This window comes from Pinus tabuliformis, chromosome 5_2, assembly GCF_031772625.1.
Source record: "Pinus tabuliformis cultivar Carrire ecotype Pingquan chromosome 5_2, CPIR1, whole genome shotgun sequence".
Classification (NCBI taxonomy): Eukaryota; Viridiplantae; Streptophyta; class Pinopsida; order Pinales; family Pinaceae; genus Pinus; species Pinus tabuliformis.
Window position 1 is genome coordinate 38,843,975 of NC_142306.1, and position 20,507 is coordinate 38,864,481.

The following is a 20,507-nucleotide window of genomic DNA, read 5'->3' on the forward strand; positions in this document are numbered from 1 at the left end:
CTATGGCAACGATCTTGATGCAAAAAAGAGACCAGCTTGAGAAACCAATTGTATTTTTTAGCAGAACCATAAGGGATGCGGCATTAAAATGAAATATTATTGAAAAATAGGCCCTTGCTTTGGTAAAGGCATTGAAAGATTTTCGGGTTTATATTCTGCATTCTCACATCCTTGCTTATGTCCCTAACACTGCTGTTAAAGATGTCTTAGTGCAAATAGATCCAGAGGGGAGAAGAGGCAAATGGATTGCTGCCTTGTTGGAATATGACATGGAGATTAAACCAACAAAGCTCATCAAAGGATAGCGGCTAGCTAAACTAATGGCTGAGTCAAATTTGCACACCTTGGACATCAATCTCATTGCTGCTATGTCCGAGGAAGATGAAGAGAGTCTGCCCGCTCAGGTATCAAAAATTTTTCTTCTTTCTCCTTGGTATTCAGACATTGTTTATGTACTCCAAAATCTGTCATCACCACCTGGAATGGCTAAGAACAAAAGTAGGACCCTAAAATTGAAGGCTGCCAAGTTTTGTATCATGAATAAGGCACTCTATTGGAAAGATCTCGGTGGTGTCTTGCTCAATTGTTTTGTTGAAGAAGAGGAAAAACAAGTTATGGAAGAATTTCACAAGGGAGATTGCGGAGGCCATCTTTTCTGGAAGACAATAGCCAATAAAATTTTGAGAGCGGGATATTATTGGCCAACTCTTTTTGCTAATGTGTACAAAACAATAGCAAGCTACCACGGATGTCAGATTTTTCAAGGTAGGAGGAAGTTGCAACCTTTACCACTCAAGCCCATTGAAGTAAGTGCTCCATTTCAGCAGTGGGGTTTGGGTTTCATTGGCGAGATCCATCCTTCTTCTTCAGCGTAGCACAAATGGATCCTCACAGTGATGGCTTATTTCACCAAATGGATTGAGGCAATTCCCATGAGGCAGGCCACTGATTCAGTAATCATTTCATTTCTTGAAAACAACATTTTGTCTCATTTTGGCTGTCCAAATAAGTTGATCACTGACAATGCAGAAACCTTTAAATCTAAAAGGATGATTAACTTTTTTCATAAATATCAAATCACTTTGGGGCACTCAACCACCAATTACCCATAAGGCAATGGATTGGTGGAATCCTCAAATAAATATTTGGTCAACATTATCAAAAAGCTGCTAGAAACGAACAAGAAAAGTTGGCACAAAAATTTGGTCAATGCACTTTGGGCAGACAGAGTAAGTCAAAAGAAATCTATAGGCATGTCTCCTTTTGAGCTCGTGTATGGTGTGGACATAGTCTTCCCGACCTCTCTTGCAGTCCCAGTGGTTAAACTTCTGCAAGAAGTTGGCAGTGAAGATGATCATTTGCAGCAAAGAATCAATCAAATGATCCATTTACAGCAGACTAGAGAGGAGGTTTTTCAAAACACTTTCAAGCTGCAAGAGAGAATCAAGAAGATATATGACTGAAAGGCAAAGGCAGATAAGTTTCAAATAGAAGACATTGTGCTGAAATGGGATGCAAGAAACGAAGAGAAAGGTAAGCATGGCAAGCTTGAAAATATTTGGAAAGGACCTTACAAGATTGCTGCATATCGGGGCCAAAATGCTTTCCTTTTGCAAGAAATGAATGGCAAAGACTATCCCGGTGGGCCAGTAAATGGTCGGCTACTCAAACGGTACTATTTTTGAAATGCTTTCTGTTGTCATATGTATCATTGTACATACCGGTTTGTTTAAATTCTATTGCAAGTGTGTAGTGTTTTCATGCTTTCAGTTTGGGGCCCAAGGTGAAGGCTATAAAACTGAGGTTTGATTTCATTTGGTTTGTTTGAGTCAGGTCTTTCATTCAATTTCATCCTTGAAATCGAGTTAGTTTTGAGTCACATTTCAGTCCTGAAAATTGAGTCAAGAGTTTGGTTTTGGTTTGTCGAATTTACTGACTCCATAGCCTAATGGACAAATGCACTGCCTGCTTTCCTAGAGATCTGTAGTTCTTGGCACCTCCAAGGAGCTACCATCCCCATTGGAGCCAATGTTATTGTCGGTATCTTCATCCCTCCTTCAAAGATCGAATTCTCTTGTTGCATTGCATATTAGGTGTCTCTCTCAGTCATGCATTCCATTAGGAGCATGGATCATCCGATGGCAGTGGCTTGTTGTACATTTTCCCTCATGTCCTTTACCTGCTGGCCCATTCCATTCGTCAAGATCATCTGCAGTAACCTTTTGTCTTTAAATTTGAAACAATCATTTCTATGGTTTCAGTTTCATTAGGTCTAGGGTTTCATCAAAAAGGTCTTCAAAATGTCCAATAATAGCCAGCATGCGCACGAGGAGGTTGAATAAAGTTCGAATACTAATAAAATTCATAATCTCATGCTCAGAAATGTATTTTTCCTCAAAAGCCTGTTTTGAGGAAAAACAAAGTATTTTAGGTTTTTGTTGTATAAATTCATGTAATTTCAGTTCTCTTATATGTAAATCACTTCAGTGGCAACCCTGGTCACCTGGCCAAGCTTCAACATCTCCATCCTCTGCAAGGCAAACAAAAAATAAAGTAATTCAGTTCATCAAAGGCACAAATAAAGTAAACTGCCCAAAAACAGAGTTGTAAAAGGTAAGTCACATTGCAAACATTATAAAAGTGGGTTTTATGAAGGAAAAATCAAAAGCTCTTGTATATAAATCATTTTTTACAATTCAAAAAGCTCATTGGCACTCAAAGAAGAAAGGTTGAGCAAAGTGAAGGTCGTGTTGGAGAAAGGAAGCAAAATCGCAGCAAAGAGTTCCAGTTTTGGAGGCGTGGCACATTGGGTGAGAGGCGTGACGCATACAAGTGGCACAACGCATTGGGCCACCCTCCACAGTGTTAAATTTATATTAGCGTGGCGCATACAAGAGGCATGGCGCGTTGGGTTTGTGGCGCGGCGCATAGAGCTGCCAAGTACGATTTCATCATAAACTCCCTCAAACTGCCAAAATTGCTCAAGTCTTCTATTGTGCAAGTAAGTCAAGCACTTTTCCTTGCTAGTGAAAGAGTTTTTCTTAAAACATTTATGGTGGTTTAGTGTGAAAAAACTCAAATCATACTTCCTTGCAATTTCTCAAAAAACGATTGCCTAGGGTTTGCATTTGTCATTTTGCTACGAAGTCCACTCCACCATTTCCTTACTCTTTGACTCCTCCATTTATTTTCCAGTTTATCCACTCACTCCCTAACTCCCATATTCCTAAAATATCATTCACCCTTATCCCCAAATCTCATTTTCCCAAATCCTAATTCCAAAATCCCTAAACCATAATTGTTGTCCTTAACCTTACACACTATTCCCTAAACCCCCTATTTCCCAAAAAACTTATCATAATATTCCCAAAACCCCTTATACCCTCTCCCTGCACAGTCCCTCATACATTCTTACCCTTGGTGGTAGAAAACTAAAATCACCATAAATATCTTCATACTCATCAAGAAAACTCACACATTAGCAAGCATGGAATCTAATCCTTCATATGACTGAAATGAAGAGACACATAGTGACTCTCCTACAGAAATGCATGCACCAAGCAGACCTCACAAGGGTGGAAAACATATATGAGAGGAGCCTACTTCACTTGCCGAGCTGCAGGCCTGCCCTCTTGCTCTCACATGCTTCCAACACCAATCCTATTATCAGTTCTGTGAGATGTTTGTTAGAGTCCAGTATCATCATAAGTAAGCCCGGTTGTTTATGCTTCATCTACATAATGGCAAAACCACTCTAGCTGGTGTGACATTCACCTTGACACCAGAGTCTATTTCTCTAGCAACCGGCATTCCAAATGTCGGAGAATAGTGGAATAAAAGGAAGAAAATTGACAGGGAACATTATGAGCCATACATCAAGCTCGGTTATTTGAGACAGCTCAGCAGAGTTTTTCCTTTTCGGTACCTGAAAGACTCATATGCTCCCTTGATGAAACTCATAATGAAGTATTTCAGTTGTGAGGGCCAGTTTGCTCGCCTATATGCCTATCATATCAGATTATTGATGCACTTTACTGGGGTGAGAATGATGAATCTCCCCTACTTCATGTGCCGAAATATTGAGAATATGACCACCCTAGTGCAACAGAAGACTCCTCAGAAGCAGTTTAACAGTATATATCATTTTGCACTCATCAAAATTGTGGTCATGCATCAGCTTGTTTTGCAGGGCACCTCATGGGAGGATTTCATTTCTCATGAGCTCTTCACGGCTCCTCAGGTACCTCTAGAAGCTTTTCATGAGACAGGTGGACCTTCACATCAATAGGAGGGACATGAGACACAAACTGCTAGTGTGCCGGTGTTTGTCACCTATCAAAGTTTGTTTCAACAGCAAATTGAGTATTATCTCCACCCGGGGTGGAAGGGGTCTCGCTTCCTTCATCAGCACAGCAGGTTCAGGACAAAGGAAAGAGGCCATTACATGATGAGGGTCCTTCAGGTGAGCATGAGACTGATTTCATTCTCATTCAGGTTGATGACACGGATTTGGGCCCACAAAGCTCAAAGCTCAAAGAGGTCATCCAAGAGCAAAAGGCGGACATCAATGCTTTGTCCCTCAACTTAGAAAGAGCTAAGTGGATAATAAAGTACCTGGAGCAAGAAGCAAGCAGCTAGAGGATCAAAAAACGGTTATGGAGCTTAAAAACATACGAGAAAACTGGCAAGTTGCCAAAAGGAGGAAGGTGAAGCTCACATCACTTGAGCAAGAAATCAATGCTAATCATGAATATTGGCTTGCGAGAGCTAATATCCACTTGGAAAAGTTGTTAGAGAAGGACAACGAGGAGAAAACAATGTTGAGGCATATGGCCTATCATTACATGGCGAGAAATAAAAGTTACAAGGCAAGAATCAGAAGCTTGAAAGCAAAGTTGAAAAGGGCATCGAGGAGGTGAAAGGAGAAAGATAGACTTTAGATATTGGCTGAGGCTTGCTTGGCCCAACATAGAACTTGATGGAGAACACTCAATCCAAATTTCAAAAAATTTGGGACACTTTTTTCATTTTTGAAATTTTTGGGCTAAAACACAGAATTTTCTACCCAATGCGCCGCGCCACCTGGCACTGGCTTTTGATGGAGGTGTCCAAATGAGAAAAACTTAGCATCTGAGGATTTGTCTTGGAGAAATATGCGTGCCTACCAATGGCCAAGAAATTTTGATAGGTTTTGAGCCCCCAAAAAAGCCAAAAACACCCAAAAAAATGACCTTACTGCCCCTATTTTGACACACAGGAAGTAGTGTTGGGAGAAATTAATTTTTGGAGGGGAAAATTGAGGCCAAATTAAAAGATTCCACTTGTTCTAGAAAGTAGACAGGTAGATATTTCCATCAAGTGCACTTGGAGAAAATTTGGACACCGGTAAGGCCTCCAAAGGTGGCTGCAAATAGGTGCTACACATAGAGAAATCAGTGCAACGCATTGGCGAAATTTTGCCCAGTTTGACCAATAATACTCTTTTTTTCACCTAGTTTCTTGATAGTTTGACTTTTCTCCTTCTTAATGTCAAACTTGTGTTGTGATTTAATGTAAATTGATGGACCTTGATGTAATTATGTCAAATTTTCACTCATGCAGGTAGATTCATCTATCAAAAAGTAGTTTGCAACTGAATGAATCAGTTCCCTAGTTTCTAGAGGCAAGTTGTTCCACTGCCTAATCTGTAGTTCTCAGTTTAGAATTAGTTGGAACAGCTCCTAAAATCATGAGATCGACCCCTAGAGGCTAGGATGAGTTGTTGTTTGCCTATATCTTGTGATTTTTCAGTCATTAGAATGGTTGGACTTTTGAGAAAGCTTGGAGCTTCATTGTATACTCATCTCAGCAGTTTTGGCTAAGGAATAGAACAGGGTTTGCAACACTTTATCGGATTCATGTGGCATCTTGTTTTGGTATTGTGTTTCCTTCTGTAAATTGTAAGTTTATATGTGTTTTATGTATGCCTTTATCTCTCTTGCTTCTTCTTAACTAAAGAAAACAAGAAATAAAGGTAGAATCCAGTGAATTGCAGTGCTCTACCTAGGGTTTGTTTAGTTATTGATGTTTTCAACTGTTTGAAGAGGATCCCTGAGGTTTTCTTGCCCTCTTCAACTCCTCACCTATCTAAATCTCTCCATTTCATTCATTTTTAAGTGCCAAATCAGTTGCCTACCTTGCCCCATAGAGATCTCTGCAAAACTGAGCCTCATTCCCCAGACCCAGATCTACCTTTCCATTTGAGCCAACAAAACATCTTTAAATTCAATCAAATTATTTTTCACACATACCTAGCCTAAGATCAGTATTCATATCAGTCATCTCAAGCCCTCATTGATCATATTTTGCTGAGAGTGACAAGGAGAGAGCCCTCTCCCGACCTAGTAGGGCTAGCTACCAGGTTAAGCATGGTTTGATGTTACCCTAGATCCTACCTTTCTCAGCCTGAGGTAGATTTAGGCTCTAACAACAAGCACAATCCACAAGTATTATGTTTATTATTTCTTGGAAGAACGTTTTTTTTAGTCATCTTATTTTGCATGTTCTTGTTGTATCTTAGGAGTTGTTTTATTGATTAGATCAACTTGTTGGCCTAGATTAGATAACATTTAAATTCAACTCATCTTTTCCACTACTAGTTGTTTCATTTTGTGAATGATAAATGGGTATATGCATGTTATGATTTCAAGTATGTTTGGATCTGCGAGAAGGGAACCTTCACCACCTCCATCTTGGAATTCCTCACCTTGTCCTATGAACCTCAAATCATGTCCTAGAATGTTTGTTCATGAGGTCATTTTTCTAGGATCACTGAGAGCATCCCTCCTAGTGCAAACCAGACCTTCAAAAGGCTCTGAGCATGGCTAGGGACTTTTTCCACCCTTCACTCATATACCTCGACCTCCATCCACCTTTATATTCCCTTAAACCATCATTTCCATGTCTTAAACTCTCTTGAGAGCCCTCTTATAGTATTGCAGACCGTGTTGTAGCAATACAGGGCACCTGTACCAACCTCATGTAGCACACTTGCAACAGTCTGTTTCTTCACCAATTTTGTTCCTTGCAGCAAATTTGAATAGTTTAGAAGGATGTTCACCCCCAGTTGTGACTTCATGATCAAGGGAATCTCCCAGGCCACTCCAAACCCTCCTTTTCCTTCCCTACAAAAATAGAATAGTGTTAGTTCCTAATCACAAATTTGGCATAAATAGAACATTTATTTACATGCAAGTGTGAGCTAGTTAGATGGTAATGTATTCTTGATTTATGGTTTGCTAGGTTAGCTTACTCTTTGTAGGTAGATCTGATAACTATATGGATGATTGTAAGATAATGTAGTTTCCTTTCTGCAAGTAGTTTAAATCTTGCTTTTTCATGAATTTTTCTATGGCATTTGAAAGTTGAAGTTAATAGAATTTTCTTTTCATAGTTAGAGGTGGCTTCTAAATTACACCTTTAATAGCTAGATTTAATTCTAATTTAGTAGGAGGAATGGTCTTTGAGCACTATTGATTAGATGTCCTAGTTGAGGGTGGCATGAGTAGAATCCCATATATTGTGCATATAGCATCGTCACCTCTAATTTTATACAAACCTAGGGTTGATAAATAGATTTGAGGATCCCTTGGGATTTGCATCACTCTTGGTGCAATACTAGGGCTCACCACGTTTTGGTGTTGTTACTGGGGAGGTGTCTAAGTAGACGCTATTTCTGCTTAAGCATTTTCTTCTATATTTCATCCTATTTTGAAGAAGTAACATAAAGAAAAAAGAGAAAAATTATGTTTCATCCCATGTAGGAGTAGATATACTCAAGGAAAATTCTTATCAAAAACCCACACACCCTCAAGAAGTCAACCTTCACTCTTCTTTAGTGATTGTCAGTGTTGGGACAGGGTCCCTTGGCACAAATTTTGTCAAAATATTGTAAGTCTCCACATTTTAAGGAGCGGAGCACAAGTAGCACAAGTCAACTAGGAGTCAATAGGTTTTAGGAAGGTCAAAACCCCTTATTTTTTATATTTTTTTGAGATCTTCCCATGGTTTTTGGACCATGGTATTGTAATAGTTAAGCGTATATAAATAGAAAATCTAGGAAAATCAATTAGAATCACTTGATATGATTTTGGGTTTATAACTGTAGATATTTCTGTGTTTTTGGGCGAAGGGGAAGGCTGCTACATCTAAGTGAGTGGAGACCTCGGTAAGTCTACAGCTGAGTGTGTGGACTCAGGGTCTAGAAAGGTTGTAACAAAAGATTTTAAATAATAAAAAGATATTTGAAGCAAACTTGTGTCTGTTTTTATACACTGTGTATTTTCTGTAGTTATGTGCAATTGAATGATATTTATCTGTAATTTATCTTAATTTCTTCTTGAAGACCTGGATCCACTATTAGATATTGTTTTATGCATGATTAGATAGTTACACGAAGCTTATAACTTTCTTTAACTAGAAATCAACTAAGTTTCATGAATAAGGGTTTGCGAAGGTCAGATCTGAACTAAAACTGTAGCCTTATGAATGTAGAAACCTAGTTCTAGCATCACCCAATACTGCCTCGGCTGAGACTACAGCTTGTGATATGTGGGTTTCTTCTAAAAGGGCCGATAGTATAGGGTTTTTTTGGTTGGCACAACTAACTTTGAACCTAGGTCCAAGCACCCTTAAGCCAATAAATGGTTTCGCTGTTGGCACTAGGATATATCTATAGGATGTGTGATGTGCCATAAGTGGATACTGACTAAGAAGGAAATTGAAAAGTGGATAGATCAAAAAATGCATGAGTTTTTAGTCCACGAGAATAGGAATCCACATTTATCAAAAGAAAAGTGGTTACAGAGGTATATTTACATAACAAGTGCACAAATTTTTCTTTTCATCGTTCTCCTGTGAGTTGTATGAGTGGATGTCCAAATTAGCGGATAGAAAACCTATTCCTAACTGCAACAATCCTATTGTGTGGACCCCATAACTCATCAAATGTATTTAAAGATCTAAATATAAGGTTGCGAGGGATTTTGATTATTGGATTGATAGCATCTTGAATGGTTTCAGCATTGAATTTGCAATAGATACGTCTATATCTTATAGTGAAGCCGAACGACGATTCTTCAAGGGTCCAAGAGGTAAGTACCTGCAATTGCTAAAAACTTTGATTAAAATGCTTTTGTGCAAAAAGAATGTTATTCCCTTACCTTAATGTTTAAAAGGGGTCCAACGGGATCTACACGAAGTGAAAAGAGATTCATAGTAGATCAAGAAAAAATTGTCGAAAGTAAATATAGTCCCTTATTGGAAGACTCTAAAAGTGACGAAGAGCGGCATAGCCCTAGTATTCCTAGAGGTGCGGCACAGACTATAAATCAGGGTACTTCTGGAATTCAACATCCAACCACTCCACTTCGACCTTCGCCTCCACCTCATACACCCACACCTACACCTCCACCTCCACCTCCACTATTCAGAATGGAGAATATGATAAAAATACTTGTGTTCAAGGGTTAGGGATCAAATGATCTTGAACAGTTTTGGTTCACCACAGAAGCTGTGTGGAAATCACAACAAATCAATGATGATGATATAAGGAAAGTACAACTAGTTACAATGCTACAAGATAGGGTTCTCACCTGTTATATCATATACAACATGACTAACCGACTTGCTTCATTGGCTAATACAAAGGATGCATTGAATGCAAAATTTATGAAACCAAAGTCCAAAGCTTAGTGTGTGACTGAGATCAAGGAGATTAAGAAACATATTAATGAATATACGTGGGATATAGATCAGTGAATGAAGTATTTACTAATTCGGGCTTACCTTTAGCTCTCAAATGAACAACATAGGGACTAGCACATAGCTTCTCTATTACCTCGTTTAAGATTATCTTTATCCTAGAAAAAGATTTGGTCGCAGGCTGCCGAAGCATTGGAAATCATGATGAAGCTAGAATCTTCGTTGATCTAGGATACAAATGTAGGAATTCAGTAGATCTGGGTGCAGCTAGCAAGCCTACATATGGAGTTGTAGGATCTAAAGAAGGGAAAGGATGTTAAAAGAGAGATACACTCAGAAGTTTTGTGCACAAAGAGCAAAGTTGGAGGCCATCATAAGGATCAATGCCCTATATTTCGAGATTATATAGCTACAGGAGGCCCTAACATGCTAAAAGAAGAGTCTTCTATGGGATTAAGCACAGGTGTAAGCACATGGTATAGTAATTGCCAAGTTTCAAGACAACATTCAACCAAAAATTTCTCCTTATTACAGAAGTTTATACAATCTCCAAAGAAACGTTTTTGTAACTTTTGTAAATTAGTTGGTCATGAGGAGAGGAATTGTCGAAGCTATGAACTAATGATGAACATAACTCTGTTGTATAGGATCTAGGTTGAAAATTGTGTGTAGAACGACTAAGGCTCACCTACAACTCAAGGAGGATTTCAAAGACGAGGAAGAGGATGAGGAGGAGGAGCTGGAAGAGGTCGGGGCCATATAATTTGCTACAATTGCAGAGAACTAGGACACTTTGCGTGTGACTGTCAGAATCTAATGCACCCCTCATGTCAGTATTGTCATCAGTTTATAGAATATTTCTTGAGCCTAATAGCAAAGATGCAAGAGAACAAGACCTAGCAGCCAACACAAAATATCCAAATCATGAGATATGAGTTGTGAGAATATGATCCTAGTGTCAACATAGTCACGGGAAGTGGTGTAGCCAATAGTGAAGATAAGTTTGAAGAAAAATAGCTAGAATCAGAGTCATGTTTCCAAAAAGTTGGTGAGAAGAATGTTGGGTTTGATTTACATAAGAAAAAGAGACATTCATGGAGGTGAGAAATAATTTTATGAGTCCAGGTGCTTCTACATCACAAAACCCGATGTCAATAGCCTCATGAAAGGAGAAGCCTAAAGATACTCCTATAGCCCAAGAGTCAGATCCTACAGTGTTGAAATCATTTCTGCATAAATGTACGAAGCTACTATGGGATCATAAGGCAGTAGAGGTACTACAAGAGCTGATAGATAACTGCTCCAATAAGGATAGTCGTCACCAAGACAGTGCACAGTCAATAAGGTAAATCAAAGCATGAAAAGAACCAGCAAGGAGATGCATCTAACTGCACAGATCAGTGATTTTGAAATGGATAAGGTAATCCTACACCCTTAGCTCTGATGCTAATGTACTACCAAAACAGATGTGGGAACGTATGGGAAATCCTACATTGCAATGGTTTCCAATTTAGTTGTGCATGCTGAATCACCAGAAGCTAACTCCCATGGGGAGCCTACATGGAGTCATTGTAGATATTGAAGGAGCAAGAGTAGTGGTTGATTTCAAAGTTATTGAGATCGTTGATGATAGTAATCCATACCCTGTGTTGATCATGATTGGTTGGGCTTTTGACATGAATGCAATCATCAACTTAAAGAAGCGAAGCATGGTATTTGAGAAGAAAGAACATTGAGTAATTGTCCCATTGGATCTAGCTAAAGGTTCGTGATACACTGAACCGAATCATGACTATTATGAAGATGATGAAAATGAGCACATCTATAAGTTAGAGAACTGGTAGAATCAGTTACATGAGCATTAGGGGAATTTTGAAGTATAAAATGGGCCTCCTAAGAAAATTTTGCAACTAAAATAAACTTTATAAGACCCAATAGGATTCAAGATGATGATATCAACCATGGGGGATGATTTACCATTTTTGGAGTAAAAAGGTAAAAAGATTAAAAATAATAAAATAATAAAACTACTTTTTTCAACTCTTATTTTCAACTTATATCCCTATGGGTTTACTCAAATTTCGAGAGGGAGTACTCGTTTGATGTAAAATTTAATTCCTCATCCAACGAGTACCCATGTTTCATACTTTTGATCGATCCTGCTACAAGAAAAATGAGAAATACATGAAAAAAAGTGATTGCGATCATGTTTTTAATGTATTTCTCATTTTTCATGTAGCAGGGTCGATTGAAAGTATGCAACGTGGGTACTCATTAGATGAGGAATTACATTATTGCAATCACATTGCATGATTTCAATCATGTTTTTCATGTATTTCTCATTTTTCATGTAGGAGGGTCCATTAAAAGTATGCAACATGGGTACTCTTCGGATGAGGAATCAAGTTCTACATCTAATAAGTGTTCGCATTCGAAATTTGAGTAAACCGATAGGGAGATAATTGAAAATACGAGTTGAAAAATTAGTTTTTTTCTTTTTTCCCTCTAAAATTTGATGATGTAATATAATCTTATTTTATTATTTCCACTATTATTTATAATTTCCTTAGGAGGCCTATTTTAGACCTCAAAGCTCCCTTAATGGTCTCTATGTTGCGATGTAATCGACTTACAAAATCGCTACAATGTGTATCTATTGAGGTACATAAGCTACCCTCTTATGACAGTTTAGGTGATGTCAATATATTTCTTGAACATTTTGAAAGGGATGTACCAGAGGAACATCGGTTGCAGGCCTTATATCTAGCTTTAAGAGTTGTGCATGCAAGATGGTGGGGTATGCACAAAGATGATTTTGTTGGTTGGAAGGAATATCGTCGAATGATGTGATTTAAATTTGGTTATTCAAACACTCGACTCACTAAAAAATAGTCAGGGAAGGATGATCCACTCCAACATTTGGTGCAGCAGACTAAGGCATGGGGTGAAATACCTCAACCTGAGTGGGTGGATATCTTTGTTCATACCCTGGATTTATCCTGAAGAACTAGTATTTAGAAATCGAGCTACAACACGGGACTGTTGACTGGGACGAGATGAAAGAAAGTTTCTTTCTCACATTAAGTTTTGAAGATGGGTTCACATGTTGGCTTAGGAGGTCCTGACCCAGGTTCAACGTTAAGTTAGCCAAACAAATCCCTACACTACTGGCCCTTTCGGCATCAATCCACGGAGCACGGACTGAAGTCTCATCTGAAGCAGTATGGGGGGAATGTTGGAACCAAGTTTTTTCACTTGGAGATGGTTATGATATCGTTTTATGCCCTAACTCTACCTTTGCACATATCGGTAAGCCTTTTAGGGCTTATCAATATACTTCTCTTAATCACCCTTAGACCTTCACGAAGGTATACAACTATCTTATGCGGACCTTAAATAGGTGAATCAAATACTTATGCACTTCTGATATTTCTTCTACTTCTGTGTTTACCCATATCATCTTAAGTGTTTGATATCTTTAGCATGTATTAAGATATTCTTCACATAAAGAAATGTTATTATTTGCATTCATATAATAATGTAAACCATGAAGAATCATGCATCAATACAACATTAAATCATAAGACCAATATTCTTCATAACATAAACACATTCATTCATAACATAAGTAAATAGATCAAACATAGATATTTCTAGAATAGTCTCTTTATTGATACCTCAGATTTGCTTACAAACTTAAACTACCCTACGCAGTCAGCTGCAGGGGTCCACACACTCAGTTGCAGACTCTACTCTAGGCCTCTGTGCACATAGATGCAAATCCTCTCTTCTACCCTAAGACTCTTCACTCGTCACTTCTACTAAACGATTACATTCATATCTTTTACTACAAAAAACTTGCCTTAGACTCTCTAAGAATTTCCTTTTTATACAATCCCATGGTCTGCACATCATGGGTAGATCTTCTAAAGCTGACACATCTTACATAAAGAAGGATAAACCCATTTTATGTAACTTGACATCTGCATGCTCCGGGACCACAAATTGCAGAGACTTTACACTTTACATACAAAAACTTGGGCTTTCAGCCCCAAAACGTGGGCTTTTGCCCCAAAATTTACCATAGGGGACCCTATCCCAACAGACCCCCAACTATCATGACTCACCCCCGGGTCACTATGTTGGAGAAAATATCTTACTGCGAAGACCTCCCAACTCCACTTGCACTACTGCAACTTCAGTTGTGCACTATGTAGCTTCCTGCTTAACATGCACGATCAGCTGCTCGGTTGCTAGTCCTGCACTATATTCCTGGATCTTCTGTTATGTTTTTTATAGGCTGACCAACTTCCCCCCAATGGTGGTGGTGATTAGATAGGCCTCATCTAGCCAAGGACCCAATATGGCCTTGAGGACTGCCTCTTTCCATTGTGTTGCTTCCACCTGTTCTTGCAGTTGCTTTGCCTCCTGCAGATTTTCCAATCACTGCATGACAACGACGGTGTGTGATGTCACCTTTTCTTCATCATACTATTGTTGTAGTTCCTGGGACTATGTGTTGAATCTCTATAGGTTAGGATCTTCCTCTAGACTCATTATTAGCTCCATAGACTACTTGAAGAGTGCAGTGCATTTCGCCACCGCGACATCTACTACAGCGACTCCATCCCTGACAGTAGCTTCACGTTGTTCTTTGACCTCTGGTGGAGTTGAAGGTTGTGTCATCAACTAAAGCTCTATAATTTTCAGGTTCAGCTCAAACTGAACCTTGGCCATCTCTATCTATACATCGAGCACACCTGTAGCCAATTTCCTAATTTTGGCTTCCACCATCACTTCTTCTGGGATATGTAGCTCTTGAACAGTTCTACATGCTTCAGCTACCACAACACAGTGCACTCATTCTTCTCCTAAACCATCTTCCAGGATTCCAGCACTGTTGTCTTCTCAATGAATATATGTTCATTATTAACATTCTACTCGTTGATCATGCTCAAGGCGCTCTTCTCTCTGGCTTTAAGATCTTCAATCGCACCTGCTTGTAGTGTGTAAAGGAATTTAGTGGGGAGTGTAGCCAAGATGGGGCCAAAATTCCTTAGTGTGCTGACAGTAGCCTTGTGAGCTTCTGCCTCCTTTCTCAAGGCTCCATTAGGTAGCATGATTGCGTGAAGATCCAGAGAGAAAACCAACTCCACTGCTTTCGTTGTCTCCGATGCCAAACTGGTTGAGGCCGAGGTTCTCTTCCCTTCTCCTACCTGTAGTCTAGTGGCTTGGATCTGCAGCTTCCTTATACCTATCTGAATGGCACTTAATTCCTGCTTCTATTATTGTTCAAATGGTTGTAGCAGTTCCGCTATTATTTCCCTTACCTTGTCCCCATTGTCATCCAAGTCACCCTCCGTTAAGGTGATCGGGTCTAGTGACAACTTAGTGCCCTTGGTCTTTTTCTGCGGCCCTTCCTTCTCCTGCTCCCTATTCCTCTTTACATGGAAGGGAGTGCTTTCTAGATCTCCACTAACTTGTTTTGATTTCTCCTCTTCCTCTATCTGTGGTGAAGGATATTTCAGAGTTCTTTCAGAGTCATGCTCTTCTTCCTATTCTTTCGCGGTGCATCTTCTTTTGCTCGAGCCTTGTCCTCAGTCTCCTTCTTCCACTCTTCAGTCATCTACTAAACCTTCAACCGAGCCACTTCCTTTTTCTGCTTTTCTATAGACTTACTAGACCCAGCAAACAAATCGGATGTTGTGCGCTAATATGTTGACCAATGCTCGAGGACCGCTACAATGACATCATACTTCACGAGGTATGGTAAATCATAACACTTCTGTTCTGGGTCCTTTCATGCCTAAATGGAGATACAGTGAAAGTCTGATTTGAGCTTTGCATACCCATGCAACTTCTCAAAGACGGTTGGTGACAACCGTGGCTTGCGGTTGATGGCCATATTAATGCTCATCAATACCCAAAACACCTTGCTCTCCCAGACCCGCTCAACGTCCTTTGTGGCCCATAGCAAAGAAAACTTCACTTCTTCTGGCAAATATGGCATGATCAGAGGAAATTGGTTGTCCTCCAGCAACTCCCACACAACCAACACAATCGAAAGTAAGAGCCATGAGTAGTGAATCGTCTTTCTATGGTCTTGTGCTTCTCTGTAGTTCATGAGGAACTCACTACACAGGTAGCGCGCCAAGTTGAATTGTATGCCCTCTGCATACTGGGCCACTAGTGAACTAACTTGTGCATGCACCTCGTCCACACAACACTTTCTCATTACTTTTCTAGCCAATATCTAGGTGGACACCTTCACCGCGGGGTCCGTAATGCTCGAAATTGAATACCCGCGTGGCTTCTTGACAAACTTAAACTTGTCCTTCATCCTTTCAGTGAGGTCGCGCTCGCCCGTCTTTCCTCCCAATGCCTTGGCCAGATTCAGTCTTGAATGTGGTAGTAAGGTGATCCTGTGGATCAGCATGTTGGTTATAGGGATTGACTCTCCAAACCACAGGCACCCATCGTGTAGCAGGCACAACAACTGTTTGATAACAATCAAATTTATGGGAGTGCGGTGGTAATGTGCCAGCCATAGCAGATTCAACAATCTTGCTTTTTCCACCCCATGAATCCACTTCACCGACTCCAGTGTGGTGACACCAGACTCTTTGTAGAACACTCGCTTCATGGAGGTATCAGTAGCCAGGTGGGGAGCCGCTCAGTGTCCCCAAAGTCCCAATATTCAAGCTTCATATGTGGGATGCGGACTAAGAGAAAACATTCAAACGTGATATTTTCTAGTAGCATGGGTGTATGAAGGAGAAACTTCCCCTCGTCTAGGTCCTTTGGGACCTTCACCTTGCCTTGGCATGGAGGGATGTATTTTGGCAGCTTCAAAATAGGGTCTACCCCCTCAATATCAATGTCCTTTGTGCCCTCGTCAGCCTCTAGGTCTACCACTTTTCCTTTCTCCTGCGCAGTGGTCTTTTCTTTTCTTAGATGTTTCCTTGGTGACTTGCGCATTGGCAACACCTTCTTCTATTTATCTTTCTTCAGCTTGGGGATCTCGCTTGCAGGCATAGGCTTCGCCCTAGGTGACCTCGGTGACTTCGGCATTGCTGCAAGAACCTCCATAGTTACGACCTTAGGGGGAGCTCACTCAGAGGAAATAGACCCTCCAGCACTTGCAGTTTCCACAGGTGTAGATATGAAGCTATTAATGAGTTACTTGGTTTCCTCAGGTAACCTGTTAAACACAAAACTATCTGCCAAGAATATAAAGAATGCATGGTTCATGCACACTAGACAACATGACACATAAAATATTAGAATGCAAAGCGTCTCTTGTTGGATGACCATCTGTAATTTATAGAAAAATTTGAATTCAAATTCGACCGCCCCCCCAAAATCCACTCATAAATTTTGGATTGGCAGTAGATTTTCAAAGATCTCACTCTTAAATTCAGCCTTAAATGTCGCCCCCCCGCTCCTCTTAGCCATTTTCTCACTGTCAAATCATGAAGAGTGATGGTAATGGTCACTTTCTCGCCATGTTGCGTGGTCTCTCATCCTGTAGCGTAGCTCCCTTTACGCGTCTATTGACACTGTGACACCCTTCTATTCCACACAAGCCCCTCATTGCGCAGCTCTACAACCTGGGCATTGTAGTTTATAGTCCCACACCTTCTTACAACTGCCTAGATCACTAAGACTATGCTACAACCATATAGTCATGTTCACAGATCCCCAGTGTATGGCTTCAATTGGATGCCATTTACCTTTCCGGGAAATGGATCTCCATTCAATTTCACAAGTTGAACTACTCCACCATCGGTAATCTCCTTCATCACATATGGCCCCAGCCAAAGCATCTGAAATTTTCCTGGAAATTTATCAACCTTGTTTTCATATAATAAAACTAAATCGTTTACCTTGAAGGTGTGAATTTTGATGTGCCGATCATGCCATGCCTATTCGCGCTCCTTCTGAACTTGTTGATGGAATCTAGCCAAGAATCTATCTTCCTCTAGCTCTATCAGTTGCATGACCCTTTATTCTAAGGCTCCTAGGTCCGCAATTCCTGTGAATTCCACTATTCGTAGACTAGGCACGATGTACTCCATCATAATCATAGCTTTTAAGCCATAGACCAGTTGAAAAGGTGTTTGTCCAATTAGCTTCATACAAGTAGTTCTATAAGCCCGTAACACCACTGGTATGCATAGGTCCCAATCATTCCTCTACGCATCAAAAACCTTTGTTAGTGCATTCTCCAATATCTTATCAAACACATCCACCATCCCATTATCTTGAGGGTGATATGGCATGCTTTTCTGATGATAAACTTGGAACTCTTCCATCAACACGATGATCATTTCATTAAGTAAGTGCATACTGTGATCGCTCATCAAAATCTCCAGGCAACCAAACCTAGTCAACACATATTCAAATAGGAACTTCATTGTTGTTTCCCCTCTACAGTTATTTATAGGTTGCGCCTCTACCTATCTGGTCAAATACTCAGTCGCAATGATGATATACCATGCACCCGTCTTCTTTCCTGGAAGTTGAATCAGTCCTACAAAATCAATTCCCCATTTCAAAAATGGCTACAATGACACTTACGGATTCAAAGGTAGCTCATCCCTCCTCGATGGCCTGTCCATCCTCCGACATGCATCGCATGGCCTACAATAAGCTTTGGAACCTTATGCAGTGTCGGCCACCACAACCCAATGCATAAAATCATTTGCATTGTTTCTTTTCTTTCATAATCTCCTCCCGCATCCCCTCCATGAGCTTCGACTAACATGCTGCTTCATTCAAACTCAAGAAAATAACGTCGCAATATCTCATCCACTCACACATTATACAAGTGACCTAGAATAAGAGAAAAAATTCCGAGCACACCACCAATTCCATATTTTCTTGGCTGGTGTACCCTTCTGGAGCCATTCCTATAGTCAAAAAGTGTATGATGTCTGCAAAATTATTATCTACTACGTTCACTACAAAGAGTTGTGCGTCAGGCATGCCCTCCTCTAAATTGGTAGGCTCCTCCCCTATTTCAATGCACGGTAGATGATCCGGTCCTACATTCATTTGCCCTAGCTTCAAAATGACTTCAAAATCATATTCCTGAAACAACATCAGCCATCTAGATATCCCCCCCTCCCAACACAGGTTTGTTGACTAGGTACTTTAATGCAGAATGGTCTGTATACATCTTAACGTGTCCACCTATCAAGTAGTGTCTAAATTTCTCGAGCACATACACCATAGTCAAACCTTCACGCTTTGTCATCAAATAATTCTTCTCAACCTTAGATAACTTCCTACTTGCAAACACGATAGGGTGATCCAACTCTCCCTCACTGGCTTGTGTTAGTACTACTCCCAGTGCAATACATGACACATCCACATGCACATGAAATTCCTTCTTCCAATCCGAGAAGACCAAGATCAACATGGTGACCATTTTTTCCTTTAACACATCCAGGATCCACTAACATTCTTCATTCCAACATAATGTAGCATCCTTATTCAACGATTTTTCCATTGGTGCGGTAATCTAGGCATAACTCTTGATGAACTTTCGATAATAACCAATATGACCTAGTGTTGCGTGCAGCTCTTTGACACTTCTTGGTGCCTCTAGATTGATTATAACCATGATATTAGCAGGGTCTACCATTAATCCTTATATGCATACCACATGACCCACCAAAATTCCGAAGGGAACATAAAACAAACATTTCTTTAAATTTAGCACGATCTGATACCTTTGGCATGTATTTTCTTTAAATTTATCACGATCTGATACCTTTGGCATGTATCCAGCATCAAGCGTAGACTAGCTACATGGCGCTTCACCAGCCCAAACACCATCCAATCATCAAACTATACCTCCAAAAACTTCTGAATGAACTCTTTTAATGCCGCAATGACTACGCGCAAAAATATTTTTGGCACATTCTTGATTCCAAAAGTCATTACTATACACTGGAAGCATACCCACTCAGTTGTGAAGGTCTTCTCAATCCTTTCTCCTGGTGTGATCTTGATCTGATGGTACCCTAAGAACCCATGAGTGAATTAATATGCTTCTTGTCCTCGTACATTATCGAACACTTAATCGGTGAATGGTTTTGGAAAAGGATCATGCATGCAAGTGTTATTCAGCTTCCTGAGATCTAAGCATATCCTAATTTCATCCTTCTTCTTCTTTTCTTAAATGAACATCGGACTTACCCAGTCGGACTCCTCCACTGGTTCAATGGTACCTACTACCAACATTTTGTCCAACTCTAAGCATACCCTTTATTTGTACTTAGGATTGAGGTGATATGGCCTCTGTTTCACAGGCTTTGTGTTTGGTTTCAACATTATCCTCATCACCCCTAAATTGCTTATTATCCCTTTTAGGTCTGAAATATTTTGTAGTGAACAAATCCTAGTACTCGCAGAGCAACTCAGTGACCTTATTGACCGTATCATTATCCCATTAGTCCCTTCTCTTCACAAACTTCAGCTCCACCTCTATCCCAATGTTCACTTGTTGAGTTTTCACCGGCGCTGTGATATCTAGATTGTTAGAAAATTATATATTACAGAGCAATGGAACACATAAAATATATCGCAAAAATATAAAAACAGAAAACACATAAAAAAAGAGAGACATAGATATACGCGGTTCGCCTAATTTGGGCTATGTCCATGGGAAACAACCTATCCTTCCTTTTATATTACCCAACAAATTAAAGAGATACAACCTACAACATATCTTCTTTAATTCCCTCTTCCCTCTCACA